At 41.1% G+C, this 17,418-nt stretch overlaps 1 long non-coding RNA gene across 1 annotated transcript; it reads left to right on the forward strand.

Annotated features, from left to right (window-relative positions):
- The first annotated feature begins 216 nt into the window (after window positions 1–216).
- Window positions 217–15,218, forward strand: LOC135253330 (uncharacterized). Its single transcript, XR_010329587.1, has 3 exons — window positions 217–285; window positions 13,566–13,625; window positions 13,762–15,218. It is a non-coding gene; the product is annotated as an uncharacterized LOC135253330 (long non-coding RNA).
- Window positions 15,219–17,418: the final 2,200 nt, after the last annotated feature.

Raw genomic sequence — 17,418 nt, forward strand, 5'->3', positions numbered from 1 at the left:
TTCTAACATAAAAAAGTGTTTTAAGTTGTTAACATTGAGGCAATAACTTAAGTCAGTCCAGCAAACCAAGCTAGTTGTTTGTTTCAAAACCATTGAGTGAGTTATTAATACTTATATCTTTCAGTTGTGATGCAATACAAGGGGCGAAAGTTCTGATAACTCTTGCGTTCGTGTTGTGAAATGCGGGAAAGCCAACTTTCCGAGTTGACGTTTGTCAATTAAGTCCTCCACCCCCACCCCCAGTCTCAGTCTGGCTGTCTCGAGTCGGAGCTGGAGTCCACACAGGTAAGTTTTAACCTACTTTTTTTTCGTTTAATTAAGTTAAAATGGTGTAAGAATTTTTATTAAGTTATATGGTGTGATAAAATAATGCATAAATTAACTGTTGATTACCATCAACAGTTAAACACAAATTAGCGACTACCCTCAAACACACTACGTAATGACAACATTGCACTTTGGTCGTAATTTGGTAAGTCGCAACATTACCAACAGGTGACGTTGTGACAACATTGCTCTATGGTCGTAAAATAACCAGTCCTCATGGAGACTGTTCTGCAACGTTGCAGTAACGTTATAGAATTACGTAACCTAAATACAATGTAATTTAATAACGTAACGATTACGTTATATCACAGTCCTCATCCTTACTTCATTTGAAACATTACTAGTAGGTTGTCAGAACGTTTGTAAATGACGTATTGGCTTCTGTCTGTCTGCGCATTTACAAGTGGACCGTTAACGCGTTATATCCAATAAAGAGTTTTTTAAAAATTTTTATAGGATATGATGGATAAGCAGGTATAGGGTTCTAGGGTAGCTGACATGGATTTTATAGTAGGACTAGGTATAAAGCACGGAGGATAAAATATAGCTTAGGGTTAAGGGATTTAGAGTGTAAATCTATTGTCTGGTCCACACTCAGGAGCAGAAGGTGGTGGTAGGCTAATTCACCAATAAGCTGTATACAAACCGCTGTAAAACAAGAAGACGTTATTCTGGAACCTGAGCGCGTAGCGAGGCACACATCACCAGATAGCTAAACACTCTTAACTGACTTGACTGAAGTGGCCCTAGGTAGCTTCAATGATGAAGGAGCATAAAGTGAGTTATCAACGTGCACTTGTACGTCCGTTTAATGAAGATACAGCACTTTCATATGGTCAAGTTGTTGTAGTGTGAAACTGCAAACAATACAAAAGTGACTATGAAATAATGTAAACAAATATTATGAAATACAATGAAGTATGAACAGAAATAATTCCTAAAAACATAGATGAATGAATCTACTCACAAACAAAGCTTCTCCAAGGATCACACAGGCAGATGGAACAAGATTAAAGGAGGTCTTGAATCATGCTGTTCTCTAGCTTGTTTTACAGGGAAAATGGGAAAATGGGAAAATGATCATGTGACTAACAATCAATGTGACTTTAAACAACCAAAGAGAATGAAAACATCTGAAATAACAGGAATAAGTGACATTCACTTAATGGCCTATAGAAGGTGCTAGAAACACTTAAACAGAATGAATGCATGTAACATTACACTCCCCGCCTGGTATTGAACACAATACCACTATTAAAGACTGAACAGCTGTAGATTAAGAAAGAGTCTATGTAACCCTAGGGGGACATGAACACCACCACCTCAGTGATGGGGCGGAGGAAGGTCCTGGAGGTCCCTCCTCTGGCGACCTTGAGCTCCAACTTCCTGACCTTACCGTCGCTTGCAGGGAAGGCTTTCGTGACCAACGCCATGGACCACTGGTTTCTCTTAACCTGGGTATCAGGAAGAAGCACTAGGTCTTCTTCCTTGGTGTTGGGATGGCTCTTCTGCCACTTGGAACGATTCTGGAGTGTAGAGAGATACTCGCGCCTCCACCTCTCCCAAAAGCTCTTCTCCATTGCTGGCGGTGTAGATCTGCATCAACAGAGCACCCTGGAGGAGGATGAGGACTGCAGACTTTCTGAGTAAGGATCATGGTTGGAGTAAGAAGGGATGGAGCATTCGCATCTGTTGAGATGGTTGTCAGAGGTCTGGCATTGATTATGGCTGACACCTCTGCCATGACAGAACCTTGTGGGTAAGATGAGAAGGTTGGATCTGGGACAGCATGGAATCCAGAATCCTCCTGGAGACCCCAATCATCCTCTCCCACACGTCACCCATGTGAGAGGAATGGGGCAGATTGAAGATCCATATACAGCCTTTTTCGCTGAGGAACCTGGAGACGATGGGCTCCTTGTCATCTTGTAGGAGTACTTTCAGCTCTGTGCAGGCTCCCTTGAAATTTGTGCCACAGTCAGAGCGGATCAGCTTCACGGGACCCCTGGTGGCAAAGAAACGACGAAGAGCGTTTATGAAGCTCGATGTGTCCATGGCCTCGATGAGCTCTATGTGAACAGCACACACGCTGAGGCAGGTGAAGATCACTCCCCACCTCTTGCTGTTGGCAGCACCTCCACGGGTGCGTCAAGTAGAGATACTCCAAGGGCTAAATACATCAATGCCTACGTTGGTGAAGGGCGGCTCTGTGCTTAGCCGATCTGAAGGGAGGTCAGCCATCTTTTGCTCGGCTGTCTTGCCTTGGAGCTTGTTACATATGACACACCTGTGCAGATGTCTCGCGATGCATCTCTTGGCTCCAACAATCCAGATGCCATCTGAGCGTATAGCTCCTTCTGTGAAGACCCGGCCTTGGTGCTTGACTCTCTCGTGGTAGTAGTTGATAAGTAGAGCGCCGATGTGGCTGTGACCACAGACGACGAGAGGGTGTTTCTCCTCTGTTATGAGAGTTGAGTGACGAAGCCGGCCCCCGATTCTCAGGAGTCCACCATCATCGAGGACAGGATCCAACTTCCTCAATGTTATTCGGGATGTCCATCCCTTGCTTCAGACAAGACATCTCAGTCTGATACGCTTTGTTTTGGGCACATCCAATGATGACTTGCTTCGCTTTTGACAGATTGTCAGGCATGTGGGCTTTCAAACATTGATGCCAGCCTTTACATTCTGTGTTCTGCTTTGAAGTCTTGGCTCTGATGGTCTCGGCGATGTGGATCAGAGTGGCTGTGGCTGTGATGAGAGACTGCCATGTTGAGAACCTTTCAAATCGCTGAGAGCCCAGGTTTATGTCGGTACATGCCGTGAGGTGAGATCGAACTTCTACATCAGACTCTGGGTCTACGAGGTTGTAAGATGTATCCACAGGAGCATCTTCTTTCATGGGTAGCAGCAGGAACTTGGGCCAGGTGAGCCAGCTGGTGTTCAAGAGCAGCACTGCAGGAACTGACCTGGTTGCTACATCTGCTTGATTCTGGCTGGTGGGTACGTAGTGCCACTGTTCAGGGCTCGAGAACTTCCTGATGCATTCTACTCTGTTACTGACATACACATAGAACCTGCGGGTAACATTGTGAATGTAACCCAGCACGACCTTGCTGTCGGTGTAAAACCTTGTGACGTCAAGTTTGACATCCAATTCTCTGGACACCAGTTCCCGCGATCTCGACTGCTAGGACTGCAGCTCCTAGCTCAAGCCGTGGGACTGTATGGACTGACATAGGAGCCAACTTGGCCTTCCCCATGATGAATCCTACGTGGTCCACACCGTTGTCATCTAACACCTTCAGGTAGGCCACTGCAGCGGCGGCTTTCACAGAAGCATCTGAAAATACGTGCAGCTCCATGCGCTGGCCGTTAGAGACAGATGTGCTCGTGTAGCAACGAGGAGTCTCAAAGTGTTCAAGGGCTTGTAGTGAATCTCTCCAAGCGATCCACTCTGCTTCCTTTTCAGCTGGAAGGGGCTCATCCCAGTCAACGGTATCGTGGGTGAGCTCTCTCAGCAGGAACTTTCCTTGTATGGAGATCGGTGCCACTTAGATTTTTGGGTCCGATGCTGATCCCGATTTTGGAGAGTCCTAGCCCACCGATTACCGATGTTTTGACCGATATTTTGTCAAAAAGTGCAACATTTTCAAATCAATCTGAAAAACTTGTATTTTATTAAAGTTTCTATATTTAAGAACATTTAACTTATAAGCAAACAAATAAAAATAAACACACAAAGAACTTTTCAGATAAAAAAATGTAAAAGATGATATTAAATTAAATATATATATTAACACCATCTTTAAGTGTGTGAAATCAAAGTAACTCCACACCTTGCTGTTACTCCTTTCTTTTCCAGCCATCTATAAAAAATTAATTTAAAAAAATCACTTTTCCAGTTTCAAACATGTATTTTTATGAATATTATTATTATTGTTGTTGCTGTTATTAATTTGTTATTATTGTTTCTTAGTATCTATTCTCAGTAAATTAATTATATTTTCTTATTTTATTTCTACTACATGATCTCAAAGAGTAAGACTTTATCTAGCGAGCTTCCCTGTCCATAAGAATTTGGTGGTGGAAATAACTACAATGCGCTCTGACACGTGCCTAGATGACACACTCGCCTACGCATTAGCTATGGACACAGCCTCATTATTTCTTATTATATATTCTCAGTAAAATAAATGAATTATATTTTCTTATTTTATTTCTACTACATGATCTCAAAGAGTAAGCTAATGAGTGAATCAAGTGTAACGTTAGATGAAATTAAATTGACTGGATGAAATACGTGAAAAAAACAATGTGCTTTCGTGCAGGCTACCCTCGCTAACTGTTGGTTGATTCACTTCTCCAACAGCAATCATTCTCTCATGTTATCACGACAAAGCTAGATAACATGGCTTAAAATGATCCACGTTAGAAGTGTTTTATCGGCGTTTTTACTGTCTGGTTAGCTTGCTACGATGACGCGTGACTAGATGACACACTCGCTTGCAATAACGCGTTGGCTATTGACACAGCATCATATAGTAGCTCATATCATTATCTCAGATAAAAAAACAAATGTGTGATGTATTCAATCACCATTTTATTTTGGCTGGTTATTTATTTGAGAATACAGCGATGTCCTCTGGAAATGTAGATCCTACGCTGCTTATGTGCTCACTGCCACTTCATAAAGGCTTGCTAGCCAGCTAGCTTGCTAAAGTGAACCAAATATGTTAGCTAGCTCGCTCGCTTGATAATGAGGATTGATAAACATAGTGGTCGTATAAACGCATTTAATTAAAAACTTTCACTAAATATACATACCTTTATTGCGGCAATTGAATCTGTGCAGACAAGTCTTGCAGTGGAGAATATTGGATGAGGCACAAGTGACAAACGTCTTATTACACGTCAGCTGCTGCAGTTCACACTTGTATTAGAGCTCCCTCTACTGGATAATTCTAGTAAATAGCAATTACAACGTTCGAACAGACAAGTACAAATAAATAATCAATGTTTCTTTTTGTTTATTATACTTATTTAAAAATCGGGACACATCGGCTGCATAACTGCCGATCCCGATGTTGTCAAAAAAGTCAAATAATGGCCGATATATCGGCTAAACCGATATATCGGTCGGGCTCTAGTGCCACTAGACCAAGTGGATCGAACAAACTGTTCACAGTAGCAAGCACACCTCTGCATGTAAAGGGCTTTTTGGTGCTGGCGACCCGGAAGGTGAACGTATCATTGCTCAAGTCCCAGTTCAATCCTAGACTGCGCTGCACTGGAAGAGAATCAATGTCTAGGTCGAGATCCTTCAAGTCGTTGGCATACTCAGAAGATGGAAATGCTTGCATGACTGCTGGACAGTTGGATGCAATCTTGTGGAGGTGTAAGTTGGACATAGCCAGCATACTTCGTGCTGCTTTGAGTAGACCGACGGCTTCAGTTACGAAGGGCAGAGATTTGAGGCCATCGTCCACATAGAACTCTCTATGTATGAACTCCTTTGCTGCATGGCCAAACTCATCTTCTCCGTGTAGAGCAGCTCGTCTGAGGCCGTAGGTTGCTACCGCTGGAGAGGGGCTGTTGCCAAATACATGGACCCGCATCCGGTATTCCACAACCTCATCCATAGGGTCGTTGTTCTTGAACCATAAGAATCGGAGGAAATTCTTATGATCTTCCCTCACGATAAAGCTATGGAACATCTGTTCAATGTCTGCAGTGACCGCAATCTGTTCACGTCGGAAACGCATCAGAACTCCCAGCAAACCGTTGTTCAGGTCTGGTCTGGTCAGCAACACATCGTTGAGAGATACTCCAAGATGTTTGGCACTGGAGTCAAACACGACTCGGATTTGACCTGGCTTGTGGGGGTGATCACCCAAGGAGAGTCAGATCTCCCTCTGTGGTCACGTCGGAACGATAGAATCGTGCTTCCAGCACTCGGAGTTGTTAGGTCTGGTCGTGATGCTCTGCAACACATTGCGAGAGAGTATCTCTGCCTAAGATGCTTCAGGGCACTGGAGCTGCACAACTATGAGCTCAGTTGGGGATTATGCCTGAGCTCCTCAAAGGTTGGCGTGAAGTGATGGCCCCTTCACGACCATCTCAGGAGACACGAATCACGTGCCTAGGTGTTAAGTGGCACTGGAACCTTGTAGACCTAACAAAGATGGAAGCTTGATGGAGTGAGGTTGTCTTGCACTCTGGAGTAGGTATCTCTGACCTGTCTTCAGGGATGTAGTTGCACTCTATGAGAGTTGGGAGATTTATGCTGAGGCTTCCATCCAAAGGTTGCGCGATGAAGCCTGTGGCTCTCCTTCCAGACATCTCAGTGAGACCAGCACACGTCCAGAGTGTGTAAAGAGCATCTGTGCCTTTAAGACCAAAGATGTCAAAGAACTCTGATCTGGCAAGTGACCGGTTGCTCTGGTCATCGAGAATAGCGTAGAGTCTCACTGACCTGTCGGGTTGTCCATTAAGATGCACTGTGATGAGGCAGATTTTGGAGCAGGAGCGTGGGCTGTTGTTTTCTCCACAGACCTCCGTACACTTGAGTAACGTAGAGATGGCTCACCTTCCATTCCTGACCAGGGTCCACTATTCCTGGACTGTCCAGGTGAATAGCTGCTATGTGCCTGTCACTGTTGCACTCTTTACAATGAACTGCGATTTTACAATATTTGGCGAGATGTTTACTTGAAGAACAACATCTAAAACATATGCCAGCTTCTTTGAGAAACGCCTTGCGTTCTTCTATGGTTTTAGTTCTGAAGCCTCTACAGCATTTAAGAGGGTGAGGCTTTTTGTGGATAGGACATTGGCTACTGACATCCGGCCTAGCACTGGGAGTCTCTGTAGTGTCAGAGTCAGATGTAGAGAAGACCTCTGTCTTGTGTGAGGACATGAAGTTTCCAGAGCTTCTCATCTTCTTCACTGCATTGTCTGGCTTCATTGTTGTAGCAGTTGAAGAAGACAGAAAGAAACTTGGGTCGTTGCGGATGTAGGCCTCTCTGCAGACGAAGTCGGAAAAGTAAGCGAATGGTGGAAAATGCACCTTGTAGTGTAGCTTGTAATTACTCCCTTGAGAGATCCATTTTTCTTGGAGGCCGAATGGCAACTTCTCTACTATGGGGTTCAGGCCTCTAGCGGTGTCTAGGTAAGTCAGCCCAGGTAGGTTGCCTTCATGACGCGCTAATACTAGCTCCTCTAGCAGGTCACCAAGCTTTCTGAGCTTCTGAGGATCTTTATTGTTGATCCTCGGAAACTTCTCCAGTCTGTCTAAGAGAGCCTTCTCGATCATCTCTGCTGACCCATAACACTCCTGAAGATAAGACCATGCCATTCTCAGGCCTAGAGCTGGGTCGTTGACATGGACGGCTCGAATCCTCTTGACGTGTGCTGAAGACTGCGGGCCTAACCACTTAGTTAGCAGATCAAGCTCTTCACTGCAGGTAAGTCCTAATCCTTTAAGGGAGTTTAGGAAGCTTGACTTCCATGCCCAGTAGCCTTCAGGTTGATCGTCGAATTTGGTGAGACTGGAGCTCAGCAGTTCACGTCGAGCGAGGAATCTAGCAATGTCACCGAACCCTGTTTGGTCGGCAGAGAGAGTATGAGGAGCTTGTTCGTGGAGAGTGGAGTGGGGTGGCTGACGTGACCTCATGAGGTTGGAGCTGTGAGAGTTAGCATCAGGATGTGGCTTCACTAGCTGGCTGGTTGAGATATATGGCCTAGTCCTGTTGAGGCCACCATTGGAGAGGTCTGAAGCGGCACTGTTGGAGGCAGCAGGATTGCATTGCTGAGGCTGACAATGTGCTGAGTCAATGAGTGTAGGCTCAGGGGCTGCTTTAGAATGACATTCAATGTACTCGCTGGTTCTTTCTTGTGGAGATTGGGGTGGAAGAGCTGCGATGTTGAAGGCTCTGGAGCCTCTCTCCAATTCTGCTGCTGTACACTAGAGAGCGTCAGCCTCTGCCACTGCTGCTGCAATCTCTTGGTCTAGCTTTAGCGTCGCAAGAGCGGCGTCCATCCAAGCTTTTTCTAATGATAATTAGTTTTCTTTCTGAACGAAGGCTGTGCGGGCACGTGCAGCTAACACTTTAGCCCGTGCTTTAGCTGCGGCTAAGCTAGCAGAAGACTTGTTTGTGCTTGAACTGGAGATGCTAACCACCGACCTGGTAACAAACATCTCATCTGCTGGAGGAGCTGTCTGCTGTTCTTCTGTGAGTGGAGTAGCGTCCATCTTGTAGCTTATGAGAGAACAGGCTGGAACAACTGAAACGGCTAATGAAGAGTACTTGTCTTGTTCACGAGGGTATCTTCTGTGTAGAACCCGCTGTGATGCTGTTTTTTCACTATTCTGGAACTTGAGCGCGTAGCGAGGCACACATCACCAGATAGCTAAACACTCTTAACTGACTTGACTAAAGTAGCCCTAGGTAGCTTCAATGATGAAGGAGCATAAAGTGAGTTCATCAACGTGCACTTGTACGTCCGTTTAATGAAGATACAGCACTTTCATGTGGTCAAGTTGTTGTAGTGTGAAACTGCAAACAATACAAAAGTAAAATAATGTAAACAAATATTATGAAATACAATGAAGTATGAGCATAAATAATTCCTAAAAACATAGATGAATTAATCTACTCACAAACAAAGCTTCTCCAAGGATCACACAGGCAGATGGAACAAGATTAAAGGAGGTCTTGAATCATGCTGTTCTCTAGCTTGTTTTACAGGGAAAATGGGAAAATGGCTGCTCTTGTCATGTGACTAGCAATCAATGTGACTAACAACCAATGAGAATGCAAACATCTGAAATAACAGGAATAAGTGACATTCACTTAATGGCCTATAGAAGGTGCTAGAAACACTTAAACAGAATGAATGCATGTAACATTACAGACGTTATATCCAGTTAGGGCTGTCAAAAAATAAGTTCGAAAACTATTCGAAAATCTTTTCTTTTTTTTTTAAAGTTCAAACCCCAATTTTATCATTCAAATTCCGCGTTTTGTAATTAACATAAATATACAGGCTTTAATTGCATGCGGTGAATCATGTTCATGCACGCAAAGTTCATTTCCTGTGCTAACGTTACTGGTCAGCTAACAATTTAGGTTAAATAATGTTCCAATGGCAGGCTGTTTTCTTTCTGTTCTGAAGATTTTGATAAAATTGGATGATGAAAGAAGTTAAACAAACTAAACCGAGTATGTAATTTATGTTGTTTTAGGCTACAGGTATTAGCCGTTTGAATAGTTTTTGTGTTAAGAAAAAAACAGCCCTATTATTGTGATTAATAAATGCTGAGTTGTGGCAAATTACATCCATGAGAAAGTGCTTTATTTGCACATTCATTTTCACATTAGGCTATAGAAACTGCAGGAGGCTCATTTATAAAATGAACTTGCGTGCATACGTCAAGTGAAGTCCTGACGTAGAATCACATCCGTTTCCTCGGTCAAATCGAGTCATGTTGAAATTTTATAAATCACTACTCTGACGTCATTTTCTACATACGCGCCACACAGTTGATCTAAAATACGTTTTATAAACGAGGCCCCCTATGTAGTAACCTAGTACGAAAGTTCACCGATATCCTCTATTCTACTGCCAGCTTGTGGAAAATAGGCTAACCCGCAGGCCAGTTTAGAGGGGGCGTCACATGCATATTGCGCCCGAATATAAGCAGCTTATTTTTGTTAATTATAGGCAAATGATATTCGAATATATTTGAACGCTAACTAATTACAAAAGCTAATATTCAAACTCAATTTCATGGCACTTTTAACAACCTTATATCCAATCACATGCGCATATTGCTGTGATGTAAGAGGTAACGTCCTCTTGGAAGAAGAGGTTTAATTTAAGTTTGTCTTTTAGTTTTGTATTTATATTATAATTATTAAATTTTCAACTTATTTAGAACATTTATGTCTCTCATTGCATCGATTTATTTTGTTTTCGTCCCCTTTTTTAATATATATATACTAATAATTTTTTATTTATTCTTTTTTTTAATCTTAATTTTTATTATCTGCTCTCTTGTACTGAACTGTGTACTTGTTTATGTCTGACGTAACATGTACATGCTTGTTTGATTGTTAAATAAAGTTTGGGGAAAAAAATGGTCCTGTGGTTTCAAATTCTCCATGGGAAAATCTGGGTTTGACTGTGTTCAAGAGCAGGTAAGTGTTTCACTATGCCTTTATATTTTTAACTGAATGTATTGCAGACCTTTTCAGTTAGTAGTATTTGCAATGTAATGTTGGAGTCTACTTTCAGCATGCATGTTTGCAGTTCTAGCTGAATGTGTTGCTAATGCTTTAAGTTAGCCGGTGAAATGGTGATGTTCAGACCTGGCGTCCGTTCTGGGACTAATTTGAGTTAGTGTTCTGTTAGATAACATATTTGCTAGTTTGAGTATTTAACGCTAATAGCCCAGTGCAAGTGTAATGTAAGACCAGCTAACATTGCCTAGCTGATCTCGGCGATGGCCTGTTTAGTTAGCTAACAATTGAGCTAATTCAACATGTATAAACAGCGGTCCGTAAAGCACCTTTATTCATGTCCTTTTAGCTAGCATTGTTGCCGGTGCCTCTTTTGAAAGCTAACGTATGTGGCGCTCTTTTGAAAGCCGTAATTCACCTTGTCCACGTCCTAATGAGATATCAACATGCTGGTGAAAATATGTATCATAAATATGATATAAAATAGTTGTGTGGTGTTCATTTGGTTTTTGGTGTTTGACGAACTGGAGCTAGCAAGCCTTTTCAAGCTAGCATTGTTGGCGCTTCTTTTGAAAGCATTTAGCTAAACATTATTTCCATTAGAAATAGAAAAACTCAACTTTTCCCCCCAAATCCTCTAGCAGTCTTAGTCTATACCTGGTGTAATCGTGGCCTTGAAAAAAAAAAAAAAAAAAATTGCCTTTGGCTTCGCGCCAGTGCATTGTATAATCAATCTCAACCAAGTGACTTGAAAGAATTGAGGAAATATTGGGTAGCATTGCTTTGGAATACATCTTATTTAATTTTGGTGAGGCAAGATAGCCTATATTGTTTGTAGTACCGTAACTTGGCGTCATTTTGATATCAATACTTTAATGGCAGGCCTGGATTTTGGTAGTCTGAATGAATGAGTTATAGATGGTGTATGTCTTGTATGTGTGAGTAACTTGGCATTTTTGTACGTTGAAAACGTGTTTTTTATGAGATATCATGTCTTTTTGCAAAGCATTTTATTATGAGAGTGAGAAATGACCCTGTAAGAAACAGTTGTGGATTATGGCTATCCTTCTGTGAATTTGTACAGTCTGATGAGCGTGTACCGTTTAGCAGTTTCGGTTTGCTATATATGTAAAACAGTGGCTGTGACAAAGGGTGCAGTGGCGTAAGTGTAAACGCATCAGAAACGCAGGTGAAATATGGCCAGGATTTGATGGCCATCCAACGAGACTTGATTGAAAAAAGAATCAGCAAGCCCGTAGAATTAGAGCTCCCTAGGTCGCAACTTATGTACCCTTCTGTCCTGCTCCATTGTCTGTTATTTCGTGGAGATGCACTTTTAGTGTTTGTAAGGTTTATAAGGCATTTTGATAGGCTTATCTGCAGGTAGGAATCCTCTTCGCTGTTTTGCTAAGCTAGAACCGGAAAACTTGATAGTGGAGAATAGGAGCAGACGCATATGTCTCAGCAGGCTTTGAATATGAGAAATAACAACAGTGTGAGAGAAATTAGAAGAAATGATGAAATTGCGTAGTTGAAACAATATGTTTTTATCAGAATGGGCATGTAGGTGAAGGTTGACATGATCACAGACTATAGTGCGAAGTAAATGAAGTGACCATGAGCAAGCTTAGTTTCCTTATCGAACGGTATATATAACAGTCGGTATAAAGCATTAGTTGTTAAAGTGGAGTGTTAAGTAACGTGTGAAATCTATTGCGCTGATGTGCTTTTCTCATGTTCAGTAGTAGTAGTTATAATTATGAGTGAGTCATGATTTTAAATGTAATGTTTTAATGGGGAGTTGCAGAACGTACATATGTAGTAATTGTTTGTATGTGGCTAAATAGAGAACAGGGCGAGGTAACATGAATGTAGAAACGTGGCGTTTGCTGATAAGAAGGTTTTGTACGGTAGCCAAGTGAAGAAATATAGTTAGTAGAAATGGCACAGTGGTGAACTGGTGTAATAAAAGGAATACATTTGCCGTCATGAAATGCATATGGGTGGCTGTGAGTGAGTTTTGGTAAGGCAAATATAAGCGTAAGAAAACGTTAGTGTAAAGGAGGAAATGATCTGCCTGAGGGCGAGGCGGGATTCAATCCTTCAACCGGAGGTTTACCAGTCTGTGATTTTGTTAGTGCAGCACCATGACATAGCTATGCAATGCGTGAAACATCATAAGCAAACCTGTCCGTGGTTTTAAAGAAGAACACAGGCCAGTAAGCACAGAAGAGCTCCCGTTGAATCCATATGGCTTTGCAATATTGTAATAACTGAACGTCTAGATGGTACGTCATAATGCAGTGTATAGGTTCGGTGAACGGCGGGTAGATATGGTGCAAAAGCAATAATTGAGAAGTAGTAGACAATTATTAGTGAGGGTAAAAGCAGGTTAAAGAAATGTGTTCCTAGCTGGGCTTGAACCTATGACCCCATGTTCCCAAGACTGTAACCTTGCCCACTAGGCCACAGGCAGACTAGGTGTTTATACTGGAAATGTTTCAGAGTAAAATGGTATGGGTATTTTGCGTGTGTATGCGAGTTTTTGATTGGGTCGTGTAGGTGAAGATTTGGCTGGTGTTGGTAAAATGTCCAATGGGGAGACATGTTGTTAGTGGGATAGGCGGCAGGAAAAATAAGAATGAGAAGAAGAAGAAGAAGAAGAAGAAAGAGAAGAAGAAGGAGAAAATGCAAAATCCCCTTAGTTTGGGGCTTTTTTGTGTGGACATGTGAAGTTGTTTATGAATTCTGTCTGTTGAAATGGGGTCAGAATGTACAGAATTTAATGCTTTTAAGGGCTGCGTGTCTGTGGCTGTTGTGGTTATTTCTGTGGAGAACCCTGAAAAGTGCCAAACTCTCGGTGCTGTATAGGTATGGGGCATGCCCCCACCAAGGCGTAACTTGGCGGGATGGCATACCTGCCATCCCAATATTATCAAGAGTATTTCTCTGTATTTTCACCAAATACTGACTTAAATTGATTTTCTTTTGCAGAGTTCTCTACATTTGGTGCAACAGCTCAAATGGAAACTAGAGCACAAGATCAGAATAAAGGTAGTTATGGATAATATAGAAACAGCTCTTTGCTCATTGACTGTTTGTCATTGTCAAAACACAATTATGATTTTAGCCTGCTGCATGTGTTACTCAATGTATTTTTCTTAATTGGTCCAATTTCATATCCTTTCAGCTCCCACACATGGCCTTATGACTGTTGCCCCAGTGAAGAACCCGAGGTCCAGCCTTCCCCACTCAAGGAAGAGACAAGAGTGACTGTATTCCAAGTAGAACAATGCACGGGAGGCCTGTGAATTTTGGCAGTGTGATTTGGAACTGTATAGTACATAATAAGACTCTATTGAGCTCTTCTAACCTTATTAAATAGCTAACATGGAAAGCATTTCTGAAAATTAAGTAACATGTAAAAATGAACGTGACATGTCTTTAAGGGTGATTGCAAGCCTTTAAAAAGTCTTAAATTGTCTTAAATTTATTTTTGTTCATAAAATTGTCTAATACATCATGACAGTTGAATATATCATGGTGTATTTATCTGTGGTTACAATGCGTTTGTATTTAAATGGTAAAAGCCCGCAATGTGTCCTTTTCTTGGACCAAAATAAACATTTGGACAAATGTCAATGTTGTCGTTTTAGATCATTGTAAAAATGTCAAGTAGCTGAGAGTACAACTTTCCTGTGCTTACTTGTGTGGCAAACTGTCTTAAATGTTATTCTAAGAATCATTTAAAATGTCTAAAAAGCCTTAAATTTAACTTGCTAATGCCTGCAGACATCCTACTTTAATATGTGGGGGATCCTACCTTAAATGTAGTTCACCACTTGAAAAAGACAAAAATACTCAACACTGTTATAATGTTGAAATCATTGGTCTATGGTTATTACTGTCCTGAAACTACAACAATGCAAGACAATGTATATTTTATTGACAAGCAGTTTTGGGTGTTTTAATTTAGTTCTTGTGCACGTCAATCTGTTGACATTGTAATGATGGTAATGCCATCATTTTATCAGAAAAATACTAGGGAGGATGTAGTCATGATATTCTGTCAATATGCTGCAGTTGATGCTTATGATGGTGGCGGAAGTGATTATGGTGATGAGGAGGTACTGTATATTATACTAGCACTTTGGGGGACCTGCTATGGACATTGCACTAGTGCAAGTCACCCTTTTTATGTTCTTTTTGTATCTAGTTTTGTATGTTTGTCTCGTCTTCTACCATAATTATGCTTGCTTCAGCACATATTGGCTGCCTAGAAATGTAACTTGAACCTGATCTCAATGGTATTCTATACAATGACAGTAAAGGCTTCTGTTGGTGTAAACTTGTCATGTAGCTTGCAACATTCATCAAAACGGTATTCAGCGCCTTAAATTTTTCTCACAGTGCCTCAACCAAATGAACAGGGAAAAACAATGCTGAGAGTTCTCAACCACGTTTTGGTGTAATTTCTGGTCGCCTCTTCCCTCTCTCCTCTCCTCTCTGTTTCTGGGTGCGTTTGTAAATTCACTCTGAAAATCTGTTCTGATTTCAGAGCACTTAATTTTAGAACGGGGACGCTCTGAGCGCTCTGAATTTCCGAACGATCAGAGAGCACCCAGGGTGCTCAGAGCGTATTTACAAACGCACCCACATTTACTTGGCCTTGTTGCAAAGAAAGTGATGTGTTTTGATACATTAAAACCAAGTTTTGAATGTAGACGTTGCATCTGTAATTATTTATACATTTGATGGGAAGTTATTGTTCCTAATTGATAAATGTGTTACCTTAACTGTTGCAGTGTGCAATTTTAAATTACTCTAACTTGTTCCACTAATTCAACTCAACTGAAATTAAGTGGGTACTATGTACAGATTTAAATTACTCTACCTTGGATTAAAGTAGACAGATGAGAATTTAAAGTTGTTACAATGTGAAATTATAAATTACTGCAACTTGGAGTTGAGTTAACAGAAGTAAGGATTCAAAGTCGTTGCAATGTGAAATTATAAGTTCCTGCAACTTGGAGTTGAGTAAACAGAAGTAAGAATTCAAAGTTGTTACAAAGTTCCTGCAATTTAAACGTTTATCTTTAATTGCCTAATTTTGCTGAAGTTTGTTGCCTTAAAATTTTGAGTTGTTCCAACTTTTTATTTTTTACAGTGAATGTACTTACAGTATATGGAGGGAAAAGAAAACAAATTTAAACATTGTCTCCTGCTGCCTAGTAATGTGACACTTGCAAGGATAACTGTGCAGGAACCTAACATGTAGGGATAATCTTCCAGTCAAAGACTCCCTACACACATATTCACTATCCATAGCACCAACCTTCCACCTAACATTGTGAGTTGCTCCAAAGCACAAAATAGTTTGAAAACCAGTGCCTGAAAGAAATAAAAAGAACATGCTATGGCTATATGGAAACAAAGGGCATTTTATAGTTACAGTTATGTTTTCTCAAATGTCTTTTGTTAAAGAAGCAGTGGAACTGAACAAAAATATGTGTGCCACCTGAGTAAATAGAAATAAAAAAGAAGTGTTGTTTAGACAGCAACCTTGAGTCAAGGGAAAGGCCATCTTAAAGCCAGGAAGCAGCTATCCTCCCCATTACATGTTCTTTCTACAGATGGGTGGCTGAGCTAGGAGACCAGCCATCCAACACAGCACCTCAGACACTGGTGAGCCACAGCCAGACTTTGCTTTGTCAGCATGTGAGCCTCTGCCTCCACAAAATCAATATTCAGCTCAGGTTATTTTGTAACTTTCTGTTCCACAGTAATTCCAGAGACCTTGCAAGACAAGTTGTCTTTTTCTCTGAGAGAACAGAGCAGCACATCCCACGCATATGTCCGCTGAGAACAAAACAATTACAACAATTCAGAAATTCCACATTTCGTAGTTTCCAAAATACAAAGGTACATTTGTGTGAACTACTCTAAAAGGATTGTAAATAAATGCAAGCCATTTTCCCTTGAAGTCCAGTAGTATTGTGCATGGTCTTTCCCACGGACCAGGAAAATAAGAGATTTCTGCAGTCCAGATAAACACTGTGTGAGGTAAATACATTGTTAGACAAATGAGCTGTTACTGTGAGAATGTCTTCTTGTTACATTAGATTTAGCCCAGATGAAGAAAGTGTTGTCTACTAAACACAGATCTTCAGGTTTAAAGGGAATCAGTGTAGAATCACTGGACGATAACCCACAATTACAGCCATGAAGTGTACCATGTTTTTGACTGGTTCTTTTTGGAACCTTTCATTAAGTAATGACAGAACAATATAATTACAGGTGCTGGTGCACAGTATTATCTGGTAAATTCCAAAAACATGGAATACAGAAGACTTGAGTGAAAACCTTGAGTTTAAAACTGAGTTTCCCACTAAGATTAATTTATTAAAGAAAATTAGTTGGATCCTAAAGATTATTGGGATCTTTGTTTCACAAATTCCAAAATATAAGGTGTGCAGTACCTTTAGGCAAGAGAAATCTCACTGCAAAGGTTAGTTTTTTGTTGTTTTTTGTTCCATACAATGTAGCTTCTGGATATGTCCACCCTAACTGCTAAGGAAACACTTTTAATAATGCAACACACTTGTTAATTAATATACAGAATGAATACACAGCAGTTATTATTAATAGTGAGCACCATTATAACCTGTCAAACTACCGAAAAATGCCCAGGAACACACTCAACTTATTTTGTAATAACATCCACTGGATTGCTGTTCAACTCATATTGAAATACTGTATCATGTGAGCTTCACAGCCTTTTTACTTCCTTCTTTATCAAAACATTTCCCTATAGCTTACCCCCAATGCTGGCGGGTGTGGGCGCGTG

The sequence above is a fragment of the Anguilla rostrata genome, chromosome 4, assembly GCF_018555375.3.
Source record: "Anguilla rostrata isolate EN2019 chromosome 4, ASM1855537v3, whole genome shotgun sequence".
Taxonomy (NCBI): domain Eukaryota; kingdom Metazoa; phylum Chordata; class Actinopteri; order Anguilliformes; family Anguillidae; genus Anguilla; species Anguilla rostrata.